The 9,323-nt window shown below is 35.2% G+C and overlaps 1 pseudogene; it reads left to right on the top strand.

The window, feature by feature from the left end:
- The first annotated feature begins 6,505 nt into the window (after positions 1 to 6,505).
- LOC108759154 (uncharacterized) overlaps positions 6,506 to 9,323 on the top strand; it is a 10,079-nt pseudogene continuing 7,261 nt past the window's right edge.

Here is a 9,323-nt window from a genome sequence, read left to right as displayed (position 1 = left end):
ACATAGCGTTGTCACGTAGCAGAATCAGCTTATCGTGCCTATTGTCCCATTCCTATCGTTTTTGTTTCAAAACTTAGTTCAAACAAATCTCTTCGAACGAATATCAACTACTGGGCTCAAAGGCTTGAATACACACCTTTCAAATACAAGTATTGCCGTTTTATCAAATATACAAGTGTGGGCACATTCGTTAGTATTATCCCGAATAGAAGTACAAAACTATCGTACAATATAAGTCTTTATTGAGAGTTACCAAGGCGACACTTGTGGTTGAATAATAATAAAAATGAGGCGGCCTATCTTTTACCTCGAGTATATACATAGAAGAATGAACATAAACTGTGTAACGTCTAGATGTGTTATAGAACTAGAGAAGGTGTAAGAGGTGTGTAGAGTGTACAAGGTGTAACTTAAACTACTAGAAATCTCTACACAAGCAGTGCTACTAACGACATCTCTCTAATGGGCGGAAACTTATTCCCATACCTAATATATTATTAGCATTATTAATAATTGTAACATTTGTAATTTGTTTTTACTTGATTTAGTTTGTTATTGAATAAATTAACAACGAATGAGGATAATAATATTGTAACTGAGAATTCTAATGATGAACGCCCAACTGGGTTCGTTTTACCGTATGTCCCATGGATATCGGAGAAATTCTTTACCATTGTCAAGAACTTTAATGTGAAACTATCTTTCTTCAGTACAAACAAACTCAAAAAATTTATTAAAGTACAAAAAGATACCCTCCCAAAATTCTCTAAAATGTTGTTTACAAAATCTTTTGTAAGGATTGCGATGCAACGTATGTCGGCCAAACAGGAAGGAAATTAGTGACAAGAATATCAGAGCATCGCAATCATATTAATAGAAACAATAGTAATCAATCAGTGATTACAGATCATCGACTTGAACTTAATCCTGAATTTGATTAGGATGGTTGTCCGAAATCTTGACAGGGAAAGATTTCTCAAAAGATTGAATTCTGAAATGCTTCATATTCACATGCAAAAGAATGAACTTAACTTAAAGACAGATACAGAATTCTTACATTACTCGTATGCTTCCTTATTGGATACTTTTAATCATGATTGAAAACGAGATCATGAGTTGACACTCTTATCTTTATTTATTTTCAATGTATTAAGAGTCTCCACTTTAACGTTTAATTTCAAACGGAACGTCATATTGAACTGACATGTAATGTTATATGTAGAAATTGCGTGCGATTATATATTATAAAAATGTGAATCAATGGTTTTTTTTGAGCTTCTGCTGTTTCCCGTTGAGGTGAATCACACTAAACTAGTCATATTATTGAATTATCATGGAAATGTATTAATCTTCCAAAATTATACAGTGTACAGAGTACAGCATTTCTGGCAATTTGCAAGTGACTTACTCTCAACTGAGGATTATAGTTTCGTCGCTGATGATGACTCCAAAGAGAGCCGAAACGTTCGATTAAATTACGAGATAATAAAGGAAAATAATCATAAACATCTGAGTATTATCTACATTCCTACTCTTCGCTCTTACAGCAGCGTTAGATTCTCATTAGCCATTTATGAAATTATTTTGATTATTTTGATTGTTGATTTAGTTTTTTTCACCCTGCTATTAAGTTCGATGGATGGCATTCAGATCTTAACAATTTGGACTTGTAATGATTTTCAAGGTTTGTCGGTGAAGTCCGAGATGAAATTCGTATGAGAATTTATTCTGTATTAAGTTTATGATTTTTGTCCCGATAGTCTAAAGACTGAGGATGCTCGCACAAAATGCAAGAGATTCGAGTTCGACTCCCAGCCGAAGTAAAAGGTTTTTCGCAATAATTTATTTTGAGTTTTTCAGTACATTAACATCGTTCTAATATGATGCCTGATTAAGGGGATGCTAAACCGATTACCCAACTCAATCAAGGTCGATAGTACTGACTTTTTTAATTCCAATTTCGATAATAGTGGTGACATTTTTTATTTAGTTTTTACATTATATTATATAATATATATCATTCTGTCTTATTCAAACGCATCTGTTCTTATCTAACATATGCCAGCACCATCTATCGCAAGACCGCGCAACTACTGCTACACGGAATTTCGGCTCTGTTGACAGTCCCAATCTTCGCAAAACACCTGTATACACGTATTTTCTATTCGGTGGAAATATTTCTTTTCTAGACTTTCAATCTTAGTTCTACAAACTCGATATCGTTCCTTTCAATAATGTGACCTCAGCTGCACGCTTATTTTCAAGATATGGTCTCTAAAACTCTTATATCAAGCAAATATATGTATATCTGAGGTGACAACTGTACGAGCCAAAAGTAGGTGAATTTTTAACGAATCTGAAACTTTTTTTCGATTTTCTCATGAAATCCAGTGCAGCTGAAGTCCTGTTTGTGCGTAATTTAATTTAAGCAATAATACTTTTGCAATCCGTACATCCAATACAGAGATTTTTCACCGAATGAAAATGTGGTAAAACAGGAGACTTTAGCATCGCCTTAAGCATCAAATTATTAAAAAATTGCCTGTTAATTTAATTTAATTTGTGATATTGTTACAGCTGTAACAATTAAACGCAATTAAACTACTAGTAGTTATATAAGTTCGGAAAACTAATTTGGCGCGCAGTTTGAATGACTTCAAATATATATGCATGTACGTATATATACATAGTATATATAATACAGTATCCGTCAAAAGTTCTGGGCCAGCTGAATATCTCGGAAAGTATGCATTTCTAAGAAAAATATTTTAAAAAAATTGTAGGATTTATAAAGATCTATTTAATGATCTTATCAGTTTGACTTTGGCGTCGCCACTCCTAAGCACGAAATATTGCAACAATATTGCAGCCATATTTTAATAATGCGCAATATTACAAAAATTGTAGCAATGTTGCTGTAATATTGAATTATAATATTTTATTGGAACTATTGTAACAATATTGCAAAATATTGTAATTTTAATATTTTGTAGAAAATATATTGTTGCAATATTACAATTCAGTAAATAAGTACGCGACCTCGCCTCTAGAAGGATACGCTTCTCGTAAGAAGAAAACGTCCAAGGGTCCTATAAGAAGGAGTACTCAAATCGAGTTAACGAGTCTCCTGGAGATTTTCAATCTTTTTTGAGACGTGTTTGGATTCTCACTCGGGTATTCTCCGAGTGTCATGTCATCCTTGTTTCGATAAATAACAATGATATGATATCTGGGTGGCACTCGGATGGGAATCAGAATATAACCTTGGATGCACCTTTTAGGCTCCCGAATATTTTTTAATCAAATTTTATTGTATGTATTTTGGAATATGATGCTAAACAATAATGTTAGCAATTAATAGAACTATAATAATTATTGAAATATTGTATAATGTTATAGGAATATTTTATTTTTGCAGACATAGGAATATTGTTACAATATTGCAACAATGTTTTATGAAATATTACACTCTTTCAAAATAATATTGCTGCAATATTTCGTGCTGTAGGGACAATATCAGGTCAGGGTCACATCGATTTTTTAAAATTGGACACCCTATTTTTGATTCCAGAATCTAATAGCTAATGTCAAAAGCTTTTCAAAACACCATACAATAAAATTCATTTTCATTAAATAGAGGAACATGATCCATACAGCACAGAAAGATTGCAAAATGATTGCAGATATATCTCATTGCAATGTTGTAAAATTGCAAATAGATTGCACAATGTATTTGCAACATTGTTGCAATATCATAGTATCATAAAAATGTCCGCCTTTAGCAAGATTGCGTTGTAATGTCGTAGCAATATTGCAGCGCAATGTATTTGCAACTATTATTAAAAATAGTTATTTTATTATTACTGAATATAGTTTGAAATACAATTGTGATATAAATAAAAAAAATGCAGAAAAAGAACTAATAAACGTATATGTTCCGGAATCAGCGTTAATTTAAATGTATTCTCGGGGATAACAAGTAAACAGCTCGACGACACCGAGCCGTCACCGTTCAAAATATGATATATTTTGCTCCTGTTCTAACTACGCTATCTATCTCAGATGGTACGCGACTCTCCTAGTGCGACACCCAAAAAGCTGACTATCGCGCACACGTTCCGTGTGCGAGAGTTCAGTTCGCTTCCCGATCCCGATCAATACGGATCGGGTGGCACCCAGTTGGACACGGCTCAATTGGACACGAACCACTCACAGCGCTTGAGACTACAAAGCTCCTAAGCACCGGTCGCTGTGATTGGTGGTGTCCAATCGAGCCGTGATCAATCGGGATCACCCCTACGGATCAATTATCACTATTCGTTCTTCTCGAATCTTAGCCTGAGCCTTAAAGCGAACCAAACCAAGTTGTCGTCGCATATCATCGTTGCAGTGTAACGTAACGTTACCGATATACGCGTACCGCGAGGGTATTTTGTACGCGAGAATTACCTGCGTATCCGGTGAGATTTACCGGTCTCGTTATTGCTCGCCATATCGCCATATACATTCCGTTACTAGCTGCGAGAAATTACTTAACGTCGTGCGAAGTGCGAATTACCGGTGCACGCATCTGAATGAGGGCATCAATTATCGGATTGCGAGTATTGCCTATCGCTCGCTTCGAACACATTTTAATTCGACTCAACAATAAAAGTTAAATTGTTACAATCAAGAGAGTCGTCGTTATTACAACCGCCTTGATGAGCGAGCCTTCCTTACAAGGTGACACCAGCGTCACAAACACACAACAGTATATATATTTTACATTATATATAATTTTATATAACTATTACATTTTACACTTAATTGCTAATTTTATATGCAGGTATCTGGAGACACTGGTAGTGTCTCGGCGTTAAGCTACGCGCAGCGACATTACGGTGGCTACTTTACGTGAGCCGGCGAGTTGCAGCAAATCGAGATTATCGGATCTCAATAAGGGCTGAATCGATCAAATTCTAAGTGTGCTCAATCGATTGCAACCGCTCGGGATATATAATGAGTGTTTTTATTTTTTCTCTACGTGCTCTACGAGCGGAGATATTGCGACGCAAAATACGAATTTGAAACTTTTATTAATAAAAAATTAATTAAGAAACGTCATCATCGACGTCGTCGCCGCTACGGAGTGGTGAGAGTAATGTCCTTTTGGAATTTTTGGCGCAAGATGCAAATGTGGTGCTGGCAATGCATGGTCACATCACACATGTCTGTTTTCTGTGGCTGATGATGAACTAGTATACACTTTTGGAATTAAAAGGTCTGTTTTCTGTGGCTGAATTAGTGTACACTTTTGGAACTTAAAGTGGGATAGAAATACGTTTGATATTTTTTTTATTTAAAGCGAGAAAGAGAATTCTAGAACAGTCTAGTGCAGGAACAGAAAACAGACCAAAAGTGAGATAGTTAGGTTATGAAATCCGTCACATCGATGGCATAGAGGAACACGTAAGAGATTTTCTGCTTCTGCAATTACACAAATTAGACTTACTCGACACGCTTTTGTACCAAATGAACGAATCTGGCAAAAAAAATGTATTGCTTTACCCGTGGACTGAGATATTAATCGTTAAAGTTGATGACTATTCAGGTTAGGAAATCTGTCACATCGATGGCATAGAAGGACATGAAAACATGTAATTGAAGCCAGAATAAGTATTTTCTGCTTCAATTACACAAATTCTCTGCTTTAAAAACACATTCTATGTTTTAAGAATACAAATTATTTTGTATATAATTTTTATTTTTACAGCAGAGTATTTGTCTTGGTTAAATATTTGTCTGTAAAGCAGAAAATTTGTTTAACCCTTTATGCCATCGATGCAACAGATTTCCTAATTTGGATATCTGTCAACTTTAATTAATAACAATTAATAACTCGGTTCGCGGGGCGACACATTTTTTTGTTCATGTAGTGCAAAAACGTGTCGAATGAGTCTAATTTTATCAACCTCGAGAAAGTGAGGAGGCTAAATTCAACAATTATTGAATGTTGATGTCTTGCATAAATCTAATTGTTTAGTGCGTTATAATTCGACCTTGTACGTATATTATTATGTAACTTGTAATGCATAAATCCAATTGTTTAGTGCGTTATAATTCGACCTTGCACATACATTATTATGTAACTTGTAATTTCCAGAATTTATTAACACGTTTTCAGCATTATCACAATTCATCTGAGCTGTGCAATGACACATAATGATCCACGTATGAAAGAAGATTCTCTACTTTTCTTAGATGTATTTGGATAAAATTGTATTAGTACATTGGCGAAAGATAGTCATAAAATATTACCTAATTTTTTGGGTATGTGTGCAGGTTACATAATGAAGGTAACCCTGTGGCACAATTAATAACAACGTTACATTCCAAAAGTACTAATGTAAAATAGAGAATTAAAGTTCTGGGACGTTTAACTAATTTATTTACCTCTATTTTGTTAACTACAGGAAACTTTGTACAGGTACACGATCGATTATGCTTCTGTTTGTGAAAACAAATTAATCTTGATGAAGATATGATCTCGACAGATAATCATGAGAAAGAAACCTTACCTCTAGAAGAATTTGTAAAATATGTAAATTTATTGATGCCACTAATGTCTGATATTTGACTCGAAGTATGTCCAGATGAGAAAGTTGAGAGTTACACAGAGATTACAATTTTCAGCGAAACAGATGCATTATTGAAAAATATTGTAATTATGCAATTGATTGTGGAATACATTGATACGTTGGATCAGGATGATTATAGTGTCAAACGTATGAAGCGTTGATTTAAAGATACATTTCATGATGTTTTTATATGAAAAATTTCTTGTCGAGATTTCCTTATGATAAAGTTAATCCTCTTATTAACGAATCCAGATGTTACGTCCTGACGACTCCACGATTCTTTTCTTTCGTGGAGAAAATTTGTTTTTCTCAAATACGAATAACTTACGGTATCCCTAAGATAAAGAGTCAATAGCATGACAATCGAAAATCGATTCTTAAACGAATAAAATAACTAATATCACCGCAAATAACTGCAAACATTAAAAACTAAAATATATATTAATTATCGATGTTCGAATCACATATGCACGCCTGTAAATAGTGGCAGTATGACTCATAGAATTAACTAATATTTCTTCATCGTATATACATACAAAAACATGTTTAATTACTTTTATTTTTGGAAAGACTTTCCTAATAATCCAAACAAATCTCATTAGTCACGCCTATATTTCGAAACAATAATACTCGAAACAGGGTGAATGACCATCGAATCAAAGTCCGAAGTCCAAAAAAATAACACACCTTGTATATAGTATATAAGAGCCCTTCGCGAGGACGAATAAATTAATTATCAATCAATTAAGACACATACGGCACAAAGTGCTGCCCGATTATTTGAACTTAGTGCGGAGTTCTCGCGATCTGTAGTGAGTTCGTGCAACGGCTTGGCAGTCCAATTCCGTCGACCTTCCGCTAAGGAAATCTATGGCAGAGGCCAACTACGACCGCCGATCCTACGAGGACTCCTCACATCCAGAGTTCCTGGGGCCTTTCTCCTAAGACGCCAGAAACAGTGAGTAATTAACACTCTTCCTCATCTGCGACCATCTACAATTTTCTGCCATTTATTTTGTGCTCCCCAACCTAGCAAAGATATTCTTCCGTTTATCCTTTCCTTTTTCGCGCTTTGTTCTTTCCATGATTACTCGAAGCGAAATAACGCTTTGAGTAACTCTCATCTCTCTTGGTTTCTTCTTTCTACAATAACTCAAAGCGAAATAACGCTTTGAATAACTTGCATCTCTTTCTGTCCCTACGAACTCATCAAGCGTCAAACCGCTTTTAATAGTTCGCACTTTCCTCTTTCCTGCGATTACCCGAAGCGAGATTACACTGCGAGTAACTCCTTCTTTCCGTGTGAACTCACGAAGCGTTAAAATCGCTTCGAATAATTCGCACTCTTTTTCTTTCTGTGATTATTCGAAGCGAGATTACGCTTTGAGTGACACGCTTTTTTCTTCTCCATGAACATTCGAACCGGTAAACACTTTGAGTAATCTACATCTCTTCCTTCTTCTGCAATTACTCGAAACAGCAAAACGCTTCAGTAATTCATCTCTCTCTCTCTTCCCCCTTCTCTCTCTCTCTCTCTCTCTCTCTCTCCCCCCCTCTCTCTCTCTCTCTCTCTCCCCCCTTCTCTCTCTCTCTCTCTCTCTCTCATACTCGATTCCTTTTTTTTGCCATTAGAAATTCCATAATCCTAATCTATATCCTTCTTAACCCTAAGATAGCCAAATAAAAGGTAATTTCATATGTAGATGGTCAAACGCAATCGCCATCATGCGGGCCGTCCGAAAAGGGCAAAGATCGAGGCTCTTCTCAAAAGAAGCCCACTTCCCATCATTGAGGGGCACCCAGAAATTGTTGAAGAGGCCCATCGCCAATTGCGAGGCCCCTATAAGAAAACCGAATCTCAAATCACCCCCAGCAATTCAGAGATCCCCATCATAGATTTAACAAAGGATCGAGAATCCCCTTCCAATACAACTCCCAACTCCCCAGGACCTTCTTTACATCATCTGGATTTTCTCCCCATTTCCTATTCCCCCGTCCCTCTGGAAGATAATACTTCTTACGACGAAATACTCCAGTCACTGGAATATTTCGTCGAATCTAATAGGGGTTCCTCTCTCTCTTTTTAGATACACACGCGTACATATCTACACCCAAATCTATTTGTATTCACCACAGACTATTTTCTTGTAAAGGCAAAAATCATTGTGAACCGGATATATACAGGATGTCTGGAAATTACCGCTAAATGTTTCGTGCGTGGGTAGAACAGACTATACTGAGTCGAAAAGTCTTGTATCATTTTTTACTAAAAATTGCAAAATAATGATCTCGAATAATTTTTTACTCAAAAACTATCAACTTTATAGAAAAACTGCAAAAAACAAAAATCATTTATTTTTTTCTCATAAAGTTCTGAGAATTTTTTCAGAATTTTTTATTAACTTTTTAGTACTGCATTTTCTTACTTTTACCAACATGAGAAAATACGGTATTAAAAAATTCTGAAAAAATTCTCAGAACTTTATGAGAAGAAAATTAATGATTTTCGTCTCTTGCAGTTTTTCTGTAAAGTTGATAGTATTTGAGTAAAAAATTATTCAAGACTAATATTTTGCAATTTTTAGTAATTAATATCTCGTTAAATATTGCTGACACCAAAATGGTATAGAACTTTTGGACTCAGTATAGTCTGTTCTACCCACGCACGAAACATTTGGCGGCAATTTCCAGACACCCTGTATATAT

This window comes from Trachymyrmex cornetzi, unplaced genomic scaffold (assembly GCF_001594075.2).
Source record: "Trachymyrmex cornetzi isolate Tcor2-1 unplaced genomic scaffold, Tcor1.1 scaffold1702, whole genome shotgun sequence".
NCBI lineage: Eukaryota > Metazoa > Arthropoda > Insecta > Hymenoptera > Formicidae > Trachymyrmex > Trachymyrmex cornetzi.
The sequence above is the reverse complement of the archived record's forward strand: the minus strand, read 5'-3'. Positions and strand labels throughout refer to the sequence as shown.